Here is a 23,648-nt window from a genome sequence, read left to right on the forward strand (position 1 = left end):
TAATTTTAATATTAAAATAAGTACATAAAAGATTTTCCTCCTCATTTAATTCCTTCCAAATATAATTGACTGTTTAAACCAAAAATATCACCTTTTAACAAGTCTTTGGTACTAGCAGGTGTCACACATTATGCTAAAGTCTGAGGATAGAGAGATACATTAGGAATAATATTTGCCCTCATGAAGCTTATGAGGGAGACAGAAAATAAATAATACAGTAATATGTTATTGAGGGTTTTAAGAAGAGCATGTTGCGGGCTAAAGTTGGGGCAAGGAAGGAAGCAGTCAATTCTGCTTAGAGATGAGTGCTAAGAAAAAACCCTTTACCGAAATGCAGTGCCTGAATTAAGATTTGAAAGATACATAGGTTTTTGATAAGTGAATTTGGGGATGAAGGTAGGAAAACACAATGTATTCCAGAGAGAAGAGAAATGAAATAGTGTGAGAGTCAGAAAAGGAAGAGATGAAACTAGAGAAATAGGGATGATAGATCATAAAAATCTATCGTGAAAAGGAGTACAGATTCCATAGACAACTGGGAGTGCCTGATAACATTTTAATTATAGAATAACATTTTCTTTTGTATTTTTGTGTCTTTGTGGGTTTGTTTGTTTTAAAGAATATTTTGATAGGAGCACGTGGGTGGCTCAGTCGGTTAAATGTCCAACTTCGGCTCAGGTCATGATCTCACGGTTCGTGGGTTCGAGCCCTGTTTCGGACTCTGTGCTGACAGCCAGCTCAGAGCCTGGAGCCTGTTGGATTCTGTGTCTCCCTCTCTTTCTGACCCTCCCCTGCTCATGCTGGCTCTCTCTCTCTCTCTCTCTCTTTCTCTCTCTCAGGAAAAAAAAAAAAAACATTAAATTTTTTTTTTACAAATAAAGAATATTTTGATAAAAGAGCAGATAAAGGATGGGGTATATGGATGGGTTTGGAGAGAGAATAAGAGATAGAATATACTATAAAACAAGAAATAACTATGAAGATCTAAAAAAAAAAAAAAAAGAAATAACTATGAAGATCTAAACTAAGGCAATGATGAATCACTCTCCTCTTGATACACTTCCTTTACTTGCCTTCTAGGGCACCACACCTGATTTCTCCCTTATCTCACCGGTTGCTTCTTCTCAGTGTACTTAGTCCATTTCTTTTCTTCCTCCACCCTGTCCCAACCTAGCTATTTTAGTGTTGAAGTACCCTGTGCTCAGTTCTTGTTCCTTTTCTCTACTTATTCATTCTTCTAGAGATTTCATCTAGTCTTTTATTTTAAATACCATATATTTGCTAATGCTAAGCAAAATAAGTCTGTTAGAGAAAGACAAATACCATAGGATTTCACTCATATGTACAATTTAAGAAACAAAAAGATGAACATGGCAGGGAAAAGCCAGGCAAACCAGAAAACAAACTGTCAACTATAGAGAACAAACTGAGGGTTGCTCTTGTAGGGAGGTGGGCAGCAGAGGGATGGGTTAAATGGGTGATGGGTATTAAGGAAGGCACATATTGTGATGAATATTGTATGTAAGTGATGAATCACTAGATTCTATAGATGAAACTAATGTTACACTGTATTTTAACTATAATTTAAATAACTTGAAAAAAAGAAAAAATAAATAACCATACATTTGCAATATGACTCCCAAATTTATTTCCACTGGAATTCTAAACTCACATATCTGTCTATCCCATACCTCCACTTGGATATGACATAGACACCTCAAAGTTAACAAATCCAATGATTCAACACCTCCCCCACTAAACTTGCTCCACCATCAGCCTTCCCATCTCAACTGATGGGAAATCCTATTACTGGGGACAAAAAGACGTAGATTTATCTTGACTCTCTTATACCCAATGTCTCATCTATTAGAAATTCCTGCTGGTTCTCTCTTCAAAATATATTGAATCCAACCTCACTTCACCACCTGCACTACCATCAACCACTCCATCCAAGCCACCTTCATTTCTTGATTGAAATATTCCAACAAACTTCTATCTGGTCTCTTTGTTTCAACCCTTGTTCATACAACCTATTCTCAACCCAGCAGCCAAACCAAAGTGACTCATTTAAAATACAAATCAGGTGTTTCTCTGCTGCTCAATACACTTCCTTTATCCAAATGCTCCACAAAGGCCCTATATGAATTGACCACTGTTACCTCTATGACCTCATTTCCCATGACTCTTCCCTTTGCTCTCTCTACTCCAGATGTACTGGCTTCCTTGGTGTTCCATGAAGTCACCAGGCATGCTCTCATCTTACAGCTTTTGTACTGGCTATCCCCTCTGTCTGGAAAGCTTTCCCCCAGATATTCTCATGGCTCATTCCCTAACCTCTTTCAGGTTTTTGCTGAAATTTCATCTTCTCAATGAGGTCTATACAGACCACTATTTTAACTGCAACTCTCTCCCACCATACACACTTCCAAACCCCTTTTCCTATCCTACTTTTTCTCTTTTCATGGCATTAACACCTTCTAAAATACTATACAGTTTACCTGACACTTAGATATATTCTTTATTATCTGTCTTCCCTGCATGTTTCATGGGAGTAGGGAACTGTTTTTTGTTCATTGCTATAGTCCAATCAACAGAGCCAAGCCCGGCACCTTGTAGCTGCTAACAAAGTATTCCTTGAATGAATAAACTGTACCACTGAAGCAGAGAATGCAGATATGAGAAAGTGAGGAATATATAATTAATAGAACTTGGCCATCAATAGTGTTTGGAGCATAAAGGAAAAAAAAAAAAAGAAGTGTGGGTTGACACACGTATGTCTAACTTGGGACAGAGGAAGCAAGAACAAATTTGTGGGGGGAAAAATGCCAAGTTCAGTTTTGGTCATGCGGAGTAAATGACTGAGTTATATCCTTTGTGAGTCTGTCTGACAGCCCAAATCCTGACAGTCAAAGCCAAAAACCTTTAATCTGGTAACCAGTCAGTTTTGATAGAGAGCTATTTTTTTCATTTTTATTATTTTTCATTTCTCTGCAATGTTTTAAATATTTTTAATGTAAAGGGAATGTTTTTATTTAACCTTTTGAGATATTTTTGAAAGTTCTTTTTTAGTTGTGGTAAAACACATATTACATAAAATTTACCATCCTCATCATTTATAAGTACACAATTCAAATAATGTTACATATATTCACATTGTTGTGCAACCAATCTCCAGAACTTTTTCATCTTGCAAAACTAAAATACTACACCCATTAAACAACATCTCATTTGCCCCTTCCCCCTTCCCTACCAACCATCATTCTACTTTCTGTCTCTATGAATTTGACCACTCTAGATCCTTCATATAAGAGGAATCATATACTCCTTGTCTTTTTGTGACTTGTTTATTTCACTCATCATGATGTCCTCAAGGTTCACACATGTTGTAGCATATATCAGAATTTCCTTCCTTTTTAAGACTGAATAATATTCCACTGTATGTGTATACCACATTTTGCTTATCCATTCATCCACTGATGGACATTTGGGTTGATTCACTTTTTGACTATTGTGAATAATGCTGCTATAAATGTGAGCATACAAATATCTCTCCCATTTCTCTACAATGTTGAGATGATTACGGGAAATGTCAGAGAAGATTATAACCTGGGGATGGAAAGACTGATCGGTAAGAACAAATATTTTGCCAAAGAATCTGGGAAAACTTCAAAGAAAGACAATCTGGCAGAAGCAACAGTCTTAGACATGTATAGATGACTTAAAAATCAACCAGAGGGGACCCCTTCCTGCCTCAAATCTTGCTTAGCTATAGTTACACAGAGGAGCACTGGCTTCTCATTTTATATTTCTCACTGTAAAACTAGATACTCCTACTCTACCCTACCTGTGTGAGATAATGATTTATAAGTTAATGTTAATAGGTATACTTTTAAGATGAAAGACAGAGAGTAACCTTCCTATATTAAAATAAATTAAAGATAAAACTTGGCAGCACAGCCAGTGAATATATTCAACTATTAACTTATCCTTCAGGCAATGCCTCTGTTGGCTTAATATATCAAAAGCTTTCGTTTTTCAAGATCATTCTTGTCTACTTAGCAATAGTACACATGGAAATTAAAACTGGCTAAAAACATTTAGCCAAGGGAGCAAGAAAGGCATTTGCCCTCAAAAAAAGAGTAGTTAGTATGTATTTTTAAACCCCTTACACAATATTTTATTTTTCCTTTCGAAGAGCAACATGGAAATTAATAGTCCAAAAAAGAAAAAGAAAAAAGAAAAAAAAACACACATAACTCTGATACTGTAAGAGAAAGCTCTGAAAAACCAAGTTCTACCTCAGAATTCAGTTTCAAAGCAACGTTAATACTGATGATGTACACAAACATGTGACTTTGTATGAATACACATAATAGTTAACATACAGCTAACCACAGGATTTTTCAGCATTTCTTTTATACTTTGTAGTTTACAACATTAAAAATAAAAAATAAGGAGTGATACTTGTTTATTATTTTAATAAAAGTGCTTCTTAGCAAGTTATAAGACACAGAGTCTATAACAGATTTTTCATGAGAGAAATATAGTATATACCAACTTCCTAACACCTTAACAGTGCCCAGCTCTTACCAAGTAGTCAAAAATATTTATAAATTAAATGAGTAAAAGAACAAACGAGTGAACAAAACCAGTGGACTGGTTATTCTGATGTGGCTGTGTTTACTGGTTTCATAGTACTATCTTTTAATAGCTGCCATATCATCGTCTTGGTTTTGATGCTAATCAAAATGCGTCAAATTATAAACAATGTTTCCTGGAAACAATATATTTTCCCTTCTAACCTCCTATATTCAGTCCTTTTAATTTCAGGAAGCTATTTTAGGAGTAGAAAAGAATAAAGCTCCTTGCAGAAGCAACAGGCATGTTTTAATACTCACATAAACAGATGATTCCTGCTCCTCAATTTATGGTCAAAGACATTCTCTGCTTCTTAGCCAAATGACAAGGAATAAGATTGGTTATAAACAAACAGGGAGCACACCACCAAAAAAAGTCTGACTGCATTTTAGAAATCAACTAGTTTTTGTGCCTATCTGATGAATTCATTTCTTCTATTACCACAGGCCCAGAAGGTAATTTGGGAGTACCCTGGAAAATACACTGTTTAATTCCCAATGGAGTCCATTCCACTTTCCTGGACACCTTTAAGGACCAGAGAACTCTTCTTTATATGGAGCCAAAATCTGTCTCTGTAAAACAGCTTCTATTCTGGAGCCTCACAGTCTCATTATAAACCACCCTTATATAGGGTTGCCTACCAAATATTAGGAGATGGCTATTATGACCCTTCTTTCTTTACGTTACTTGCATGAAAAATCCTCTTATCATTTCAGCCATTATCTTCTGGACGTGCTTGAAGTTTTTCATTCTTTTTTTTTTTACATTTATTTACTTATTAACTTGGGGAGGGAGGGTACAAGCAGGAAAGGGGCAGAGAAAGTGGGAGACAGAGTATCCGAAGCAGGCTCTGTGCTGTCAGAGCCTCACGTGGGGTTCAATCTCACAAACTGAGAGATCATGACCTGAGGTGAAATTAAAAGTAGGATGCCTAATCAACTGAGTCACCCAGGTGCCTGAAGCTTGTCCCTCTCAGAGTATAATAATCTAGTAAAGAATAGTCTGATGCACAAAGAGTAAAGCAGGACTATTACTAACCCTATTCTAGACATTCTATTAGTGTAGCCTAAGATCAAACTGTGTTTCTTCAAAAGGAACATAAAGTTGTTCATACTGAGTTTTAAAGATATTAAGTCTTTTTTTTCCTACCCCTACATCTAAGCCACTTCTCCTTCATTCTGTAATACACAGTATTGTATACTACATTAGAAACTTGTTCTCAGTAAAGTTTATGTTCACGACAAAATCCATCATCCCAGTGTGCTTGGACCTTTTTTAACTTCTGTCTCTAACACCTAATAATTTTAACCACCCTTCCCCAATTGGGAATTACCTACAAATTTAATCAGTGTGCCAACAGTATTTACCTTTAATTCTTTGTTTATATATTATATAATATGAATATAGAGACAGATTCCTATAGTATCCCAGAGTCTTCCTTCTAGATTAACACTCTTTCCATTAAATAACATTCTCTCAAATGGTTGTTCAACTAGTTGCATATCAACATGGCTATGTTATCATATCACTCTTGTCCACAATGATATCAAGATGGGCCATGTTAAAAAGTTGCATGAAATTCAGACTCTTGTATCTTGTGATTAGCAGTCTAATAAACCTTTCATAGAAGAATGAAGTTAGGTTAACCTACCATAACATTTTTTTTCAGAAACTCAGGCTGGCTCCTCGAGATCAACATTTTTCCCCTTTGAGTACTGAACAGCCACCTGCTAAATCATCTAACCTGGAATCTTACTGAGGAGTCACCAGCGGTAGGGAACAAGAAAGAGAGAAAAACTACAGATGCTCTTGCCTTAGGCTCGGTGATTTTTTTCCCTCTCTTTTCCCCCCGCAAAGCTCCATCTCAAGGGATCCTGACCAAGCTGCAAACAGAAGCACAGGGAAAAAAGATAACCAACAATGGGCTTTCTAGATTTAAGTGCCCATCCAGCTCCTGTTCCCCACTGCCTTTCCCATGTTCTTTATACCAATAAAAAGGAGCAAATCATTATCTACCATTTTTTTACTTATCTGCACTATTCTTCTCCATTAACATATGGCATGGAGTTAACTACCTTGAAATGGCTCATATCAAGGCTTCATTTTCCACCCTGTCTAAAGAAAGAAACAAATGCTAAAATATTATCACAGCTATAGTCTGTGAGCAAAGAAGAGAACAGCTTCCGACACAGCTATATGTTCATATCTTTTGGGTTTGCTTTTCATTCTATTACCTACTTACTACAAATTATACACATTTATAGGTTTTTAACTTTAAAATATCCTTAAGGATTTACAGGTAAAAGCTACTATGATTCTTCAGTTAAAAAACTCAAAGTATCAATGCTTAGTTCTTAGGCAGTACTCATACCCAGTAATTGTGCATGACAGATCAGAATTTAAAGAAATGAGTCTTATAGTCAGTTAAAAATGAAGAAAAATATACAATTCATTGTTCCTACAAAGATAATTCTAGCATTTGTTAAAAAAATCATAACTTCAGTCATTCATTGATCTTTAAATCTTTCAAGTTTATGTTTAGGAAATGTTTCTGAAATTGCAATTCACTTAAGTATTTATTGAATTTCTACTATAGATCTATTACTATGCATGTTTCTAGGGGATCTTGGCTGTAGTTTATGGACAGTTAGGGAGAGAAGACATCTTCTTAGCAAGTAAAGAACTGGTCATATGACAAAGAGAAGCCAAATTCAGAATAAAAACACATGAAATACTATGCTCCCTAATGATATTCTCTAAGTAGCCAATGGACTTGAAAGATTTCGTTTAAGGCCACCTGGGTGGCTCAGTCGGTTAAGCATCTGACTTTGGCTCAGGTCATGATCTCATGGTTCGTGGGTTTGAGTCCCTCGTTGAGCTCTGTGCTGACAGCTAGCTCAGAGCCTGGAGACTGCTTTGGATTCTGTTTCTCTCTCTGACCCTCCCCTGCTCGCGCTATCTCTCTCTCTCTCAGAAATAAATAAAACATTTAAAAAATTTTTTAAAAAAGAAAGATTTCATTTAACCATTTTTGCTTTTGTTTTTACCTGACTGTCCTATTAGGAACACTGATAAAATTAAGTGGTGTTAAAAGTCAAATCACTATTCCCGGCTACCATTTGACAAGAATCATTTTGTAATTTCCTCTGGAAAATTAGAATCAGGTTCAAACTTAAGGATGTTTTATAGGGTGAGGCACAGAACAGCCTACACTGGGAAAAATTCAGGGGCAGGCATGTAAATGCAAGCAAAACAGGCAATTTAAAAGAAAGAAATTATATCCTCAAGGCTAAGGTAACGGCATAATACAGGAAATTCCAAATGCAAGTTCTCTCTACAATTGTGGCCTTACAGTGGGGTTGCCCATCAACCCGCCACCCTCTACCCTAGCAAAAATTAAAAGTCATGTAGTTGTGGTTGTTGTTGTTATTTTAAGTATCTCATTTTCATATCAAAATGCAAGACCAAAAACCATTAACTCATGCAATATTTTAAAAACATCTTTCTTTTAGAAGATGTGTCAGGAATTTCTAATGTATTCTGTATTACATCTATCATAGACATCATAAAAGAGTAAAATCAAAGAATTTCAGAGTTAAAACCCAGATATCACGTAGTCTATGATTTTCATTTTTCAAAAGTCCACAGAACTTCAGTAATTTCCCTGAAATCAAGTACCCAGTTAGTGGATACATCAAAAGTAATAATCATACATAATTTTGTTACCTGGACACTGTTGGACACTGGTCCAACAGAGCACACTGAAAATCCTTATTTTATAGGAATCATACTTTGCCTGACAGCCAAATATTTCAGTTTTTAAGTGTCTGCTGATTCAGAATTATAATAGTTTTCATTTAAATAAAATAAAACAACTCTCAGCAAATTCAAACTACAGAAAAATGGATAAAGATATTGCATAGTACAAACTACATTTTACAAACCACATTATAACAGTCCAAGTGTATAATAATCAAACAGCATCACATATCATTAAATTTTCAACATTTCAAAATAGAAGATTAAAGCACTTTGGATACACAGGGGTCATCACTTTGTTTGTTTGTTTGTTTGTTTTAGGGGCCATCACTTTGAATGGCTGGTTCCTTGATCTTGCCTTTAAATTCATGCAATTCAGTCAATCATAATGCTTCCTCCTGCTGTAATAAAAACATGCCTCAGAAAACTATTTTTTTAAAACTGACAAACACGAAATATTCCCAAGTCATATCTGTGAAATAATTAGTGCATCATCAGTTTTCTATTAAACCTGATCCTGGAAAAAATATATCCGATGTTGTTTTTCATTTTCTAAATCAGATTCTGATCGACACATACGTTTTTGAATTACAAGGAAGAGTTCTTGACTTCATACTGTGGCAAGAAAGTAAATCATCCGAACTACCTGATATTTCCTGTTTGTTGGTTATTATTGGCTTTTGTTTGTTTGTTTACTTTGTATTATCTTGTTTTCAATATCTTCCCAGGCAACGGAACACTAGCTACTACCTGAGCAATTCAGTAAGAACGAACTTAGGATAGTATCGCTCAGCATTATACAAAAAACTCTCATTTCAGCTGTTTCATTCTCTAAACTTTGGCTGAACCACACTGACTGTTACTTTGCCGAGGAAGCGACTGCCAACTTATCCACAGGCACATACACACAGACAAACCACAATATGGAGAATGTCAGCCGTTACTCCTAAGAATATCTGCACTAAAGTATGTGCTGAGTAATGAGGAGTTATTCAGTAAGTTCAGATACATGTAGAGTTAGAATAGGCCTTCAGAGATAAAGAATCAACTGATACAATAATTGACTCAGACAAGAGTTAAGAAAGTCAACACTGAGTATATTACATGTTCTTCATCAAAACTAGAATAAAACAATATTCTGGGAGTTTCATAAAGCCTACTGATTTAAAAATCCTAAATAATCCTAGATAACAAATTCAAGCTTACCATGAACCTTTACAAATAAGTAATGGGCTTCAGGGAAATCAGAACCTCTAAAAGGGTTATAATCTTTCAGATGCTGGCTTCAAAATGGAAAACTTACAACTTGTGCTTGCCCTCAAAATTTAGTTATAACTTAGGGTGAGCCACTTCCTTATAACTTTGTTTAGTTGACAATGAAAGGATAATTAAGGATAATAAAAGATCTTTTTTCTTGACAACCTTAAATATTTCCAATCTTGAGAAACAGATTTTTAAAAGTCCAAGATCTTTCATGCTAATTTCACTGCCCACTGAAATACCAGGCCAGATGCAAATGCTATTTTGGAACTCTGTATATGGAAAAGAGGTCAAACATTATTATAAAGGGCTTCCTCAGAGGAACAATGAAAAGAAATAACACATGTCAATTAGTACAGGATTCACAGTGTTCTGTGCATGCCCTGTATTATATTACACTCTGTAGTAGGCAATTTCCTTCAAGATTCAATAAAATAAAACAATACTTCCATTGTTACCGTGGCATTCTTTGACCTCCTTAATTACTGAGAGTTGATTAATCTGATATATCCTTCTCTGTATGTTTTAAAGCATCCTTCTAATCTATAGAATATGTAAGAACTTTTGACTTATGAATATATTTAATTTTTATTATATTTATAATAATTTAATATATTAATTTATATTATTAATATTTATTATAAGTACTTGGAAATGTGAAGAACAAAAATGAAGAGGATGAATCATCTCTGTTTCCAAGGAACTTACAATGTAGTTTGGAGAAAAGGACTCACATATAAGCACACAGCACATGTTTGCCCACACAGAGAGAAGTAAATTACAACAACATCAAGGTACAGTGGAAACAGTTATGCAAACCCAAATGAGACTTTCTACAAAAGTAAAAAGGCCCTATACTCTTTAAAAATGTCAATGCCATGAAAGATAAAACCTAAAAACTGCTCTAATAAAGAAAATTAAAAATACATGTCAAAAAAAAGTTCCTATCCCCTAATCCTTGGATTGGGGGAAAAATAGCTATAAAATTCATACTGGAAAATAGGCAAAATTTGAATATGGACCATAAACTAGATAATAATATAGTATTGAGTTCGATAAATATACTATAGTCATGTAAAAGAGTATCTTTGCTCTTAAAAGAAACATGCTAGGAGCACCTGGGTGGCCTAGTCAGTTAAGTGTCCAACTTCAGCTCAGGTCATGATCTCACGGTTTAGGAGTTTGAGCCCCACATCAGGCTCACTGCTGTCAGCACAGAGCCTGCTTGGGATCCTCTGTCCCACTCTCACTTTGTCCCCATCCCACTCACTCATGCTCTTTCTCTCTTTCTCTCAAAAATAAATATACATTAAAAAAATTTTTTAAAAAGAAAGAACCAGGCTAAAGTATTTAGGGTGAATAGTCACAGCCTTCGCAATTTACTAGCAAATGGTTCTGAACAAAAGCATAATAATAAGTATGTATGTGCATATTTAAGAAAGAGGAAGTGTGGCAAAATGGTTACGGTGGGTAAAACTAAGTGGATGTCATATGGCAGTTCAGTACACCACACTTGCCCCTTTTCTGTGCGCTTGAAATATTTTTTCTAAAATTGTTTAATTTAATGAACATTTAAGCTAAAAAAGACCTTAGAAACTATCTAATTCAGTCTTAAACCTAACTTTACAAATGAAGAAAGAGACCTGACAATTTGGGATATATGATTACTAGCATATAGCAGTGGTCTTCTAACTTTTTAGTGTGTGCCTGATTAGGAAAGCATTTGGGCAGGCACCCCATCAATATATGTATTTTAATTATTTTATGACTTCAATTTGGGTATTAATTGATTTTGTACATTATAAAACTTTGCAAATATTTTTATCTCATCCTAGTTAATTTTTTTTTATGTGTAAAGTTCTAATATTTTCTTTGTGCACCATGATGGAGCATCCTTGCATCCTCTCTCCCTCCCCCTACCTTGGTGAACATATGGCATAGATAATTCTAATCACAAAAGAGGCATATATAATATGTATAGATAGAATGTTGCAAACGGTCTGACTAAAGTGGCATCTGAAGCACTGTAGGGCTTAGACGGGTAAATAGAGAGAAGAGAAAGGCAGAGGGGCCAGACTGAATAAAGACACACAAAAGTCAAAGAAGTAAAAAATAAAATAAATAAAAATAAAATCACAGCAGTTTTGGCAATTCATACAGAGGAGCAGTGACACAAAGTGTTAATAGACAGATTGGTGATGGGCTGTGAAAGGAGGAAGGACATAAATAGGTAATAAGAAACTTTTAAAAGTTTAGAGTAAGAAGTGTCTTGAAACCAGCAATGTTTACAATTAATAATTAATACCTGTCACTGTCTTACAAAATTAGTTCAGGAAGATACATAAGTTATTACTGTATTATTCATCAGGAATTGCCATAACTTCAGAATCAAAGTAATTCTTTAATGAAAACTTCATTCTGCCTAATTTTTTTAGTTGCCTAAATTACAGCTGACTCTTAAATAATACGGGTTTGAAATGAATGGGTCCCCCTATATGCAGACTTTAAAAAAAAATGTTTTTAACATTTATTTATTGTTGAGAAACAGAAAGAAACAGAGCATGAGCATGGGAGGGGCAGAGAGAGGGGAAGACAGAATCTGAAGCAGGCTCCAGGCTCTGATCTGTCAGCACAGAGCCCGATGCAGGGCTTGAACCCACGAGCGGTGATATGATGACCTGAGCCTACGTCGGACGCTCAACCGACTGAGTCACCCAAGCACCCCCATGCAGACTTTTTTCAATAGATACAAGACAGTACTATGAATATATTTTCTCTTATGATTTTCTTAATAACAGGTTTTTTTTACTCTAGCTTACTTTATTGTAAGGATACAGATGTAATCCATATAATATGTAAAATATGTGCTAATTGAGTATGTTATTTGTAAGGCTTCTAGTCAACAGTAAGCTATCAGTAGTTCAGTTTTAGGGAAGTCAAAAGTTAAGTGCAGATTTTTGAAAGCAGGGGTCAGTACCCCTAAACTCCACATTGTTCAAGGGTCAACTGTGTATCACTATAGAGTTGTTTTCCATCCACCAAGGTGATTTTCCATCAAGAGATATACCTAACGATTTTCAGCACAGACCATTGTTTTGTCATTGCTATTCCAAATTGCCAGCTGGTCACACTTTTTCCTCCAAAATATAAAAAAAGCAAATAGCTGATATGATATGCTTATTACTATAATTGAGAACTTTTTTAAGTGTTTATTTATTTTTGAGAGAGGGCAAGTGGGGGAGAGGCAAAGAAGGGGGATGGAGAATCTGAAGCAGGCTTTGTACTGACAGCAGCAAGAGCAATGTGGGGCTCAAACTCACGAACTGCAAGATCATGACCTGAGCTGAAGTCAGATGTTCAATCAACTGAGCCACCCAGGCTCTCTCAATTATACTGAGAACTTTTTTAAAAAATTAAGGACTAAAGCTCTGTAGGGTCATCTTAAATCATTTCAGAGCTTTAAAATCAAGTTTAAGTATCTCTTAAGTATCATTATATATAGAAAGCAAAAATCATTCCTATTGTCAGCTATTTCATAATTTAGGTGATAGTTTGCAGTAGGAAAATACTAACAAATTTGTATTTATTTTCTGCATTGATACATGTTAGTGCAGAGCTGTCCAAATGGTGTCATTGAACCTTAGCATAAACTCATTATTTTCTTTTACTCACAAAGATGTCAACATAAGGGGCCTATATAGAATTTCTTTTTTTTTTTTTTTTTACTAAACAGACCAATGAGTTCTGAACTTTCATAACTGGTAAATTAAGCACAATATATGAACTACAAAGATAATCCTATCATTCAACTTGGTTTAGACTCTTACTTTAACCATTATATTGCTTAGTTCTCATTTCTCACTTGTAATAAAACACAATAGTTAACTTCCCCAAATTATTTTGGAAATTAGTTGCTTAACCAATACCATGTAATAGTAATAAACAGTTTCAATGGATTCATCCTTATTTTAGTAATAATTTGGTTTAAGAGAACACACTGAGAAGAATCAGCAAAACAGAGGCTTTATCAAGAAAGAGAAAAAAGGAAAATATTAATATTTAGATAAAGATTGAGATGGTCTACTAGAATTAAAAAATAAAACTTGCTGTTCCTTTTTTTATTGTTATCATCGTAGCTGTACAGAGCCTCTATTCAGAGTGAAAGATGGGTGCTAGATGCTCAGAGTGTAATAATTTCCTTTATAAAATGATCTTCTCCTTTGATAACATTCCAGCAACTCTGTAAAATCAAAGATAACAGGCAACATGTGGGTCTCCTCAATAATATATATGTTGTTATATTTATGTTTATAAATATACACATTATATTTATGTTTATATTATGTTTATAATATGGCAATGTATATATTAAGTGATACTGCTTTTGCTGCTGAATTGTAGTTTTAACACCTCTTTACAATATTTCCTGTTTGAGTTAAGATACAATTTTATTGAGCTATGAAAAACTGCAAATATTTAAAAAGTATATTTGATAAGCTTTGAATTACATATATACATGCAAAATGATCACCATAATTAAGATAGTGAAAATATCAATTACCCCAATAGTTTCTTTTTGTCTGTGTAATCCCTTCCTCTTCCCTACTCTCATCCCTAGACAACCACTAATCTGCTATCACTATACAGTAGTTTTTATTTTCTATAATTTTAAACAAATGAAATAATACAGTATGTACTCTTGTTTTTTTGTTTGTCTTCTTTCATTCAGCCTAATTATTTTAAGAGCTGTCCATGTTGCTGCCTGTGCCCAAACTTAGTATTTTTTTCATTGTTGAGTGGTATTCCCTTGTATGGATACACTACAGTTTGTTTATCCATTCACTTGTTGATGGACACTTGGATAGTTTCAAGTTTGAAACTATTACAAAATAAGACTGCTATGATATTCATGCACAAGTCTTATATGGAAATATGCTTTTAATTCTCTTGGGTGAAAAGTTAAGTAGAATGGCTGGACCATATGTTAGGTATATTTTTAACATTTAAGAAATTGCCAGAGAATAGAGTGGTAGTTACCAGGGACACAGGGTAGGGGATATAGGGAGATATTAGTCAAAAGGTTCAAACTTCTGCTTAAAAGGTTAGCAAGCTCTGAGGATTTAATACACACCATGATGATAACAGTTAATAATGCTATATTATATACTTAACACTAGCTAAGAGAGTAGATTGTAAATGTTCTCACCAAAAAAAAGAAATGCTAATTTTGCAATGTGATGTCCATTAGTTAATGCTATGGTGGCAATTCTTTTACAATATACAAAAGTATCAAATCAATACTTTGCATGCCTTATATTCACACATTATATGTCAATTATATCTCAATAAATCTGGAAAAAAGGAAAATAAGTGCCAAACTGTTTTTGAAAGTGGTTGTACTGATTTATGTTCCCACCAGCAGAGCATGAGAGTTCTAGATCCGCCACATCCTTGTCAACCCTTGGTATACTCAATCTTTTGTTTGTTTAGAGAGAGAGAGAGAGAGATAACACAAGCAGGGGAGGGGCAGAGAGAAGGAGGCAGAATCCCAAGCAGATTCTACACCATCAGTGCAGAACCCAATGTGGGGCTCAAACTCAGAACTGTGAGATCATGACCCGAGATCAAGAGTTGGATGCCCAACCGACTACGCCACCTAGGTGCCCCATATAGTCAATCTTTTTAATTATAGTCATACCAATAAGTGTGGTATCTCATTTTAATTTGCATTTCCCTAATAATTAATGATGTTGAGCTTCTTTTCATGTAGTTATTTATCATCCATATATCTTCTTTTGTAAAAGAGCTGTTCAAATCTTTTGTCTATTTTTTGTTGGGTTGTCTACTTTCTTATTATTGAGTTTTCAGAGTTCCTTACATATTCTGAGTATAAGAATTTTCATATGTATGTCTTATAAATTTTAACTCATAGTCCGTGGTTTGTCTTTTACCAGCTTTTGAAGAGTAGAAATTTCTAACTTGGAAGAAGTTCAACTTGCCAATTTGTTCTTTTACAGATCATGCTTTTGGAGCTATATATAAGAAATATCTGTCTAACCTAAGGGAATAAATATTTTTCTCTCTACGCCTTCCTTTAGGAGTTTACTTTTTTCAATGTTATTCATTTTTGAGAGAGAAAGAGTGCACACAGGGGAAGGGCAGAGAGAGAGAATCCCAAGCAGGCTCTGCACTGCAGCACAGAGCCCAATGCAGGGTTCAATCTCACAAACTTTTGAGATCATGACCTGAGCCGAGATAAAGAGTCAGGTACTTAACCAACTGAGCCACCCAGGTACCCTGGTGGCTCAGTCAGTGAATTGACCAACTTGGGCTCAGGTCATGATCTCACAACTCCTGAGTTCACACTCTGTGTGTGTGTCTCTCTCTCTCAAAAATAGGCATTTACAAAATTTTTTTAATGTTTTATTTATTTCTGAGAGAGAGAGAGAGAGAGCAGGGGACGGTCAGAGAGAGGGAGACACAGAATCTGAAGCAGGCTCCAGCCTCTGAGCTGTCAGCACAGAGCCCGACGTGGGGCTCAAACCCACGAACCGTGAGATCATGACCTGAGCTGAAGTCAGACGCTTAGCCAACTGAGCCACCCAGGCACCCCTAAAATTTTTTTTAAATAGAAGATAAAACCATTAATTCTAAAAGGCAAGCAATAAATCTTTAACAAGGACAAATTATAGACTTCAGTAGGATTTATTTTATAGTCTCTAGTATATATTAAGCATAGTGCAGGCACCATCACTCAGTTCTTTCATTTAATAATTTATGTAATTTAAACAAATAGCCATAATTTTTTATTTAATAACCTGCAGTAACGGAATATATATTTAATGTCCATTATTTGCTCAGAAGTGTATAAGACTCCAATCAAAAGAAATAGAGGATAGTATTTCTATCACACTGATTTCCACTTGGAAAGGAAAGAACATACATTCAGCAATAAAAAAAAAAAATCTTCAATAAGTCAGCATAAATATAATATAGTAGAAGCTTGGTTGAAAAGTAAAAGCAGGGCCAGATGGGATTATCATGAAGATTCCTTCAAGAAAATTATAAATCAGATTTTGAGAGATATATTGGTGAGATTAGGATAAATGAGATCAACTGATAGAAAAAGGCATAATGTTATTTAAGAAAGATTATCTGATAGCACCAGGTGGACAGGTTTAAAAGGAAAATGACTAATGCTAAAGAGATCAGGCAGAAGACTTTTGCTAAAATCCAGGCATAAGGTATTGGGGGCCCAGACCAGACAGTGGCTATTGGAATAAATGCCTTGAGATACATAAACAATCTGAAAGCAGAAGCACTTAGTTATTTAAAATGTTCAAATCTGTTGGATATCAGAGTTTAATAGGATAGTTTAACTGCATTTAAATATTTGGAACCATACACAAATCGCAATTGCATTTTTAACAATTTATTTTTGTGGGGCAAAAACATCTCTCCACTCTCACTGAGGCTCAAGCCTACAGTGCAGTTTACAGTGAACTCTGAGGAGCTGCCATTGCCAAGCCTGCCCACATTGTAGCTTCATGTTTATATGACAGCAAGTCAATAGACTACATTCTTTTTTTTCTCCAGCAAAATGAGTAGACTAGCTTTCTGCATATGGAAGCATTTTCATATTGCAAGTTCTGGTGGGTGGGGGAGGAGGAGAATTTGCAAATGCCATCGAGTGGAATGTGCACTTTCAAATGAGGCTGATTAGACAAGGTTTCATGTGGCAAAAGTTGTATCCAATAAGTCTTTTCCTTTCTCCAGGAAGAGAATGTTCAATTTTGTGTAAAATGCAGTGGTGATCAAGGAAGATGGAGACTAACCAAAAACTATGAGATTTGGTCTTCAGAACATCTTTGGAGATGTTCAGAAAAGCACTTTTATTTGAGCACTGAGGACTGAAATTCAAATGAATTTGTTTAATTTTTATTTTCAACTTCTTTAGAAATATTAAAGTGATGGCAGGAGGAATATGGCAGAATAGGGCAACAGTTGGTTAGGAAAGGCAGCCAAGTCCTTTGAGGACCACACTCAAACTCTTCTGATCTGGTTTCATCCCTACCTCTGCCCCTTCCTCACTCTCTCTCCCCTCCTACTTCACTGCCTCTTTTACCTTTAAACACAGCTGAGGTTCCCCCCTGGATAAGGAAGAAGAGTAAATGTGGAGAAGTATGGGATGCCTAAAGAAGAAAACTAAGAGATTTGAGAGAGCTAATATCAATGGACTGGCATGAGGAGGCCCTGATGGGTGCAAGAGGTCTTGAGGAAGAAATGCAGAGGCAGGATGTATGAACTGACGTATTCTTTATCTTGTCCAGAAAACATATCCAAAAGTCATTAGCTATGCAGATAAAAGGCAAGAATCAAGAGCTTTAACCTTTTCACCTTTCTTAATTTTTCTAATTCAACTATTCCAGTGCTAAAGACAAGAATTTTGGCTGAAACACCTACATGAACAAATAACAAAGGAAAAAAAACTTTTTTGTATGAATACCAGTAATTTAGCCAGAGGGAAACCAAAAAATATGCAAATAATAATCTAAATCATAGACTTGACATTATAAATAATCCTGAAATACAAACCTAGAAAGAATTTGAGACAGCTGTAACAAAAATTTGCTCCTCTTCCATTCTCACCATGACTAAATCTTACCTATGGATTTAGAGGGAATAATGAAGAGGAACAGAAAGGTAGAGAAAGAGGGAGGGAAAAAAAAAAAACACAGGATACAAAGGAATAGTGGTAGAAACGAAAAATGTGAACAGATTTCTATCTTAGCAAAAGCCCAGCGCTAAACTTAAAGTTACCAAAAGAACTGAGGCTTTACTTCCCACTGACTCTCAGACCTCATTCTCCAAGGCTGATACAAAATTATACAAAGAATATTACAGAATACAATTAGCCCAACATTATTTTTAGCCTTTATGTGTAAAGTCAGGCTTTATGACCTGACTTTAATTTTTCTAAGTGAATGAGAAGACGATGACAGAAAATTTCAATGATTGCTCTTTCTTTGTGAATCAAACCCAAGAAACTTAGTGGGGGGGAGGGGAGGCGAGAGAAAGAGAGAGTGAGGAGATGAAAGTAGAATTCCCTTTTCTACTTATCTATGCCAAAGGGCTTGGCCAGGCCCATAGCTAAAGCAGGCCAGGGATCAGAGACCTTGAATTGCTTGCTACTTAATACCTGTTCTGCTCTAGGGGACTAAGAAGTGTTTGCTTTGATAGTGCAAAATTAAATGCCAGTTTTGAGAGTTGGCCTCAGGGAACATTTTTTTAAATTAATCACTTCACACAGCAACACTTCTTCAGGAAAATGGTGAAATAATTCCAAACTGTCCTGAAATCCCAGCTCATCCTCACTTCTGGCTCTGGGAGTTCAAATTCATTCAGCAGCATCATAAAGAGGTTTTTTAAAATTATTTATTTATTTGTTTATTTATTTATTTATTTTGAGAGACAGAGAGAGCACAAGCAGGAGAGGCGCAGAGAGAGAGAGAGAGAGAGAGAGAGAGAGAGAATCCCAAGTGGAGCCTGATGCAGGGCTCAAACGCATGAACTGTGAGATCATCGCCTAAGCTAAAACCAAGAGTCAGACACTTAACTGACTGAGCTACCCAGGCACCCCTCAAAGAGGTTTTGTGGGGCTTTTTTTGCAACCAAGTCAAGTTTTCTCATTTTTAGTCAATCAACCAACACATACTTAGAGAGCAAAGTACAATAGAGATGCAAGAAGTGAAAGGCTCTTACAGAACTGGAAACTTAGGTGGGTAGGGAAATTAAATAAAGAGAAATAAATACACTGTTTGGTGTTGAGCATTAATATAATAGGAATTCTGAGATTAAAAGTGTACCAGAGAAAAGTGTACCAGAGAAGTCTAAAGTGGCTTTATGAAAAAGTTGGAAGGCACATAATGAGATCTAAGCTAAGAAATACTCAGTAAGGCAGCAAAGCCTGCTTGTCCCTCTCTCTTTGCCCCTCCTATGTGCTCGCTCACTCACTCTCTCTCTCTCTCAAAATAAATAAAGAAACTTAAAAAAAAGAATCAGTAAAATATGAAAAACCAAGGAGAATAAGTATGACAGATGAGGGAGATAATCAGTGATGAAGACCAAAAAGAAGTAAAGCTGAACACAGAATAAGAAATGGGGGTGGTAGTTGGTATGAGGTATAAATAAGCAGTTTCAATAAAGTACGTGTTTTTTAAGAAACACAGTTTAATAAACAGGGTGAGGCTGATATAGGGAACTTTTTGCATGCCAAGAAGACTAATATACACCTAAAGATTAGGCTTTAAAGATCTTAAAAATCAGAAGTGGTTATTAATCAGAGAAGCAGAAGCATGGATTTCTTTAGAAAGGCTAGTTTAACAACAGCATGATGGTAAAGACTGGAAGCCAGCCCAGAAGTTGGTGGAGTCATTTAGGTGTGAAGTGATGAAAATGTCAACTAGCATAATAATATCCATTTGTAAAGATTCAGCAATATTTATTGAATGCCTGGATGTTTATCATGTGCATGTGGTATTACTGGCCCACAAAACTGTGAGATAATAAATGTTCATTGCTTTAAGCTGCTAAATTTTAGAGTAATTTTTAAGGCATCTCCACACCCAACGTGGGGTTCAAACTCACAACCCCAAGATCAAGAGTCACATGTTCTACCTACTAAGCCAGCAATTGCTCCCCAGGGTAATTTATTATAGCAATAGATAACTAATGCAGAAGTGAAGACAGCAAAGGTGACACCAAGTAAGGTTAGAAAGGCAGGGAGGGGAACCAGAAAATACACTGCCACTGAAAGACCAGGAAGAAATGTTTTGAGTAGAAGACGGGTAGATAGGGTCAAACATAAAAGAGGAATATGGGATGATGAAAGCTTTAAAAATGTTACTGAGCTTGGTATAGTGCACAACTAATTAAAATGAGATATTATACAAGAAAGTGCTTAGAATAAATGGTGATCAAATTGTTACTTTATTCTTCCAGAACAGAATGCTAGGGAAGTAGTATAAGCAACTGACACACACTATAAATTTTAAACAATTTATATTCCTAAGTCTATATAGGTCTGATTAATTGGCTGTAAATCTCATGTACAGTAGTATTTATTTTTTTTTTTATGTTTTATTTATTTCTGAGAGAGACAGCATGAGCAGGGGAGGGTCAGAGAGAGAGGGAGATATAGAATCTGAAACAGGCTCCAGGCTCTGAGCTAGCTGTCAGCACAGAGCCCAATGCGGGGCTTCAACCCACAAACTGTGAGATCATGACCTGAGCCGAAGTCGGATGCTTAACCGACTGAGCCATCCAGGGGCCCACAGTAGTATTTTTTTAAATACACTTTTTTTGATCTAATGTCCTATACTAGATGTCTGAATGACTTAAGTAATGAAGTAATTAAGAGGCTATTTCTAGGGGAAATTTAAGTAGAAGCATAAGAAATAAGAAAATGGGGTGAATTTATATAAAAGTTAACATTTAAAAAATATTAGATGCTCAAAGTTCTATTTAAAACATAAACCAATTAAATTTTGAACTTTTAAATTGGTCCTGATACACCAAATTAATAGATTAACTTTGTTCCTTAAAATAGAAATAGCCTACTATCAATCTTAAGGAGTTATAATCCAGACAAATCTTACACTGAAAATGTTTATGGGCATTCACACAGAACAGCTGCCACCCAGGATGACTAAAATAACACAAATTAGATGTAATTGAGTTAAAGGACCACACCAGGTTTGTAATTCAATTTGTCCTATGTGGTTTGGGTTTGGTTTTTCCCCCCCTCCAGCAAACCACAGTTTGAAAACTTCATCAAATGGGAAGTACAAAGGAATAGGAATATATAATGAAAATATTTAGATGAACAAATTACATAAAATTCACTTTAACAGTTTAGACAATTTTTTTAAGGTCTAGGTGCAACAATCACTCATTTAAGCTTCCTTTGAGGGTCCTATTCACTAAAACTGCTTACTGTCAATTTCTCACTCTATCATAACTTATCCCACCTGTAAAGTGAGTTTTCTTTGATGTAGTTTTCTAATCTAGAAGTGTACAATGGATTCCAGATTAGATTCAAGGCCACTTACAGAGCTCACTCCAAAATCCTTAGGGTCATTAATGAGAGTCCAAAGTAGAGCCAGAATTTTGACTGCGGTGGACCTTTCAACAGCCTTAGATATGGTTGATTAGATACTGCTGATAGATGTGGCTAATTACACTGTCATCACCATGGTGATAATTTTGATATTTATAGGTCTAGCCAGCATAGATCTGTCCCTAGAAGAAGGTTTAAATAAGATGTCCTGAAATTAACCAATCTCAAACCCTTGTTGGGATCTACTCATACAGGGGCAACTTGGTTGGAGATTTTTAAGGAAAACAGGTTTAGAAATGTAGTGATGCCTCTCACCATGCCCTTTCCATTAGAAGCCATGGAAGCAAAGTTTGAGGTGAAGGATTTTCCAAATGAATAGGTTATACAATCAGCTCTCAGTTCATGCCATGCTAATAGTTCCACACAAAGGGTCTGATGTAATTAGCCAGCTTCACTTCAGAAAATTCTGCTTAACAAGATTTCTCTGATAATTACAGTTTAAGCAGAACACAGCAATAGGAGTGTGTATCAACTTGATAACCACTCAGAAAACAAACTCACCTTTTTTTGATATTGATTACCTATAATCTGGACTCTTGCAGGTATTAAAAAGTTGTTTTGCCCTGGTAAGAGAACATATTTTTTCCCAAGACACTCTTGTTCCTTCGATTTTTGGCTCTGGCAAATATAGACATGAAAGGCACCTGGCCTAATAATTCTTCCTTGCATAACACTGCAGAATACACCACAAGCCTATCCTCTCTAAAGACTTGGTTCTTTCAGCTTTCCTAAGACTCCAAAACCACATACAAGAAGCTTAAACTTCTTAAATTGTTCAGAAAGTAAGGTATTAATCATGTCAAATGATGAGAGAAGATGATTTTTAAATCATATTTTAATAATACTGGTATCAGGGAGGCAATTTTTTTTAATTATGAGAGCTAGCTATTCAGTCTTCTGCCTGCTATCTGACACCACCTGAAGTGTACTATAAATCTTTGTGAAAGACAAGGCAAAGAAGTACTACTGACTAATTATAGGGGTCTCACATATAAACCAGATGCTGAATATAAGATGGCTAAGATTATTGCCAGCTAGAACATGCATAAGACACTCAAACTATCTTGGGTGCCCAATCATTATTTTTATGCAAAAAAAACAAAAAAACAAAAATGTGGTTCCATTCTTAAGAGGCAGAAGAATGCACTAATGCTGCAATGCTATCTTCTAGCTTAAATTCATTCACAGGGAAAATCATGCCTGCAACTTTAAAATGTTTGCCTCCATTAAATTAAATGAATCTCAAATTATATAGCCATATGTACATATAACGTACTAATCACACAGAACAAAAAATGCCCAAGAGGCAGTCTGGAATATATTAAGAACCATGTATTCTTCAAGACCCAGCTCAAATTCTATCTATTACAGTTCATTCCCCTCTCTCCATTTTCCAAAATTTCTATAACACTATCAAACTGTCTTTATTTTAATAACAATATTTTAGAGTACAAAGCTGCAAGTCAGTTGAAGTTTGCAGGCAAAGAAAGGAAAAACAACAGAGATGAAAGTATGCCAATGGTATCCTCTCTAATTGTCCTGCTTAGTTACTTGACTGATTTGAATTTTAAACTTCAAGAGGAATCAAGAAGCAACCTTGTTTTACCTGCAAAGCTATACTCCAAGACCAATGACTAAGTCTACAGATAGAAAGAAAACATGTTCTGCTGGTATAAGATGTAAACAAACTTAAATGTGGGACTAACTCAACACCAGCCATCTTTCAAAATTTATATGAAACTGCTGAATAAGAAAACAAATCCATCTTTACAACACAGTTCAAAATGTCTTGTTTCAGCTGAGACTGGTCTGA

The 23,648-nt window shown here is 35.4% G+C and overlaps 1 protein-coding gene across 1 annotated transcript in view; it reads right to left on the reverse strand.

The window, feature by feature from the left end:
* Window positions 1-23,648, reverse strand: part of RAD51B (RAD51 paralog B) — a 562,898-nt gene that overhangs the window by 428,864 nt on the left and 110,386 nt on the right. The gene's annotated exons all lie outside the window — the stretch shown is intronic.

The sequence above is a fragment of the Crocuta crocuta genome, unplaced genomic scaffold (assembly GCF_008692635.1).
Source record: "Crocuta crocuta isolate KB4526 unplaced genomic scaffold, BGI_CrCroc_1.0 scaffold55, whole genome shotgun sequence".
Lineage (NCBI taxonomy): Eukaryota > Metazoa > Chordata > Mammalia > Carnivora > Hyaenidae > Crocuta > Crocuta crocuta.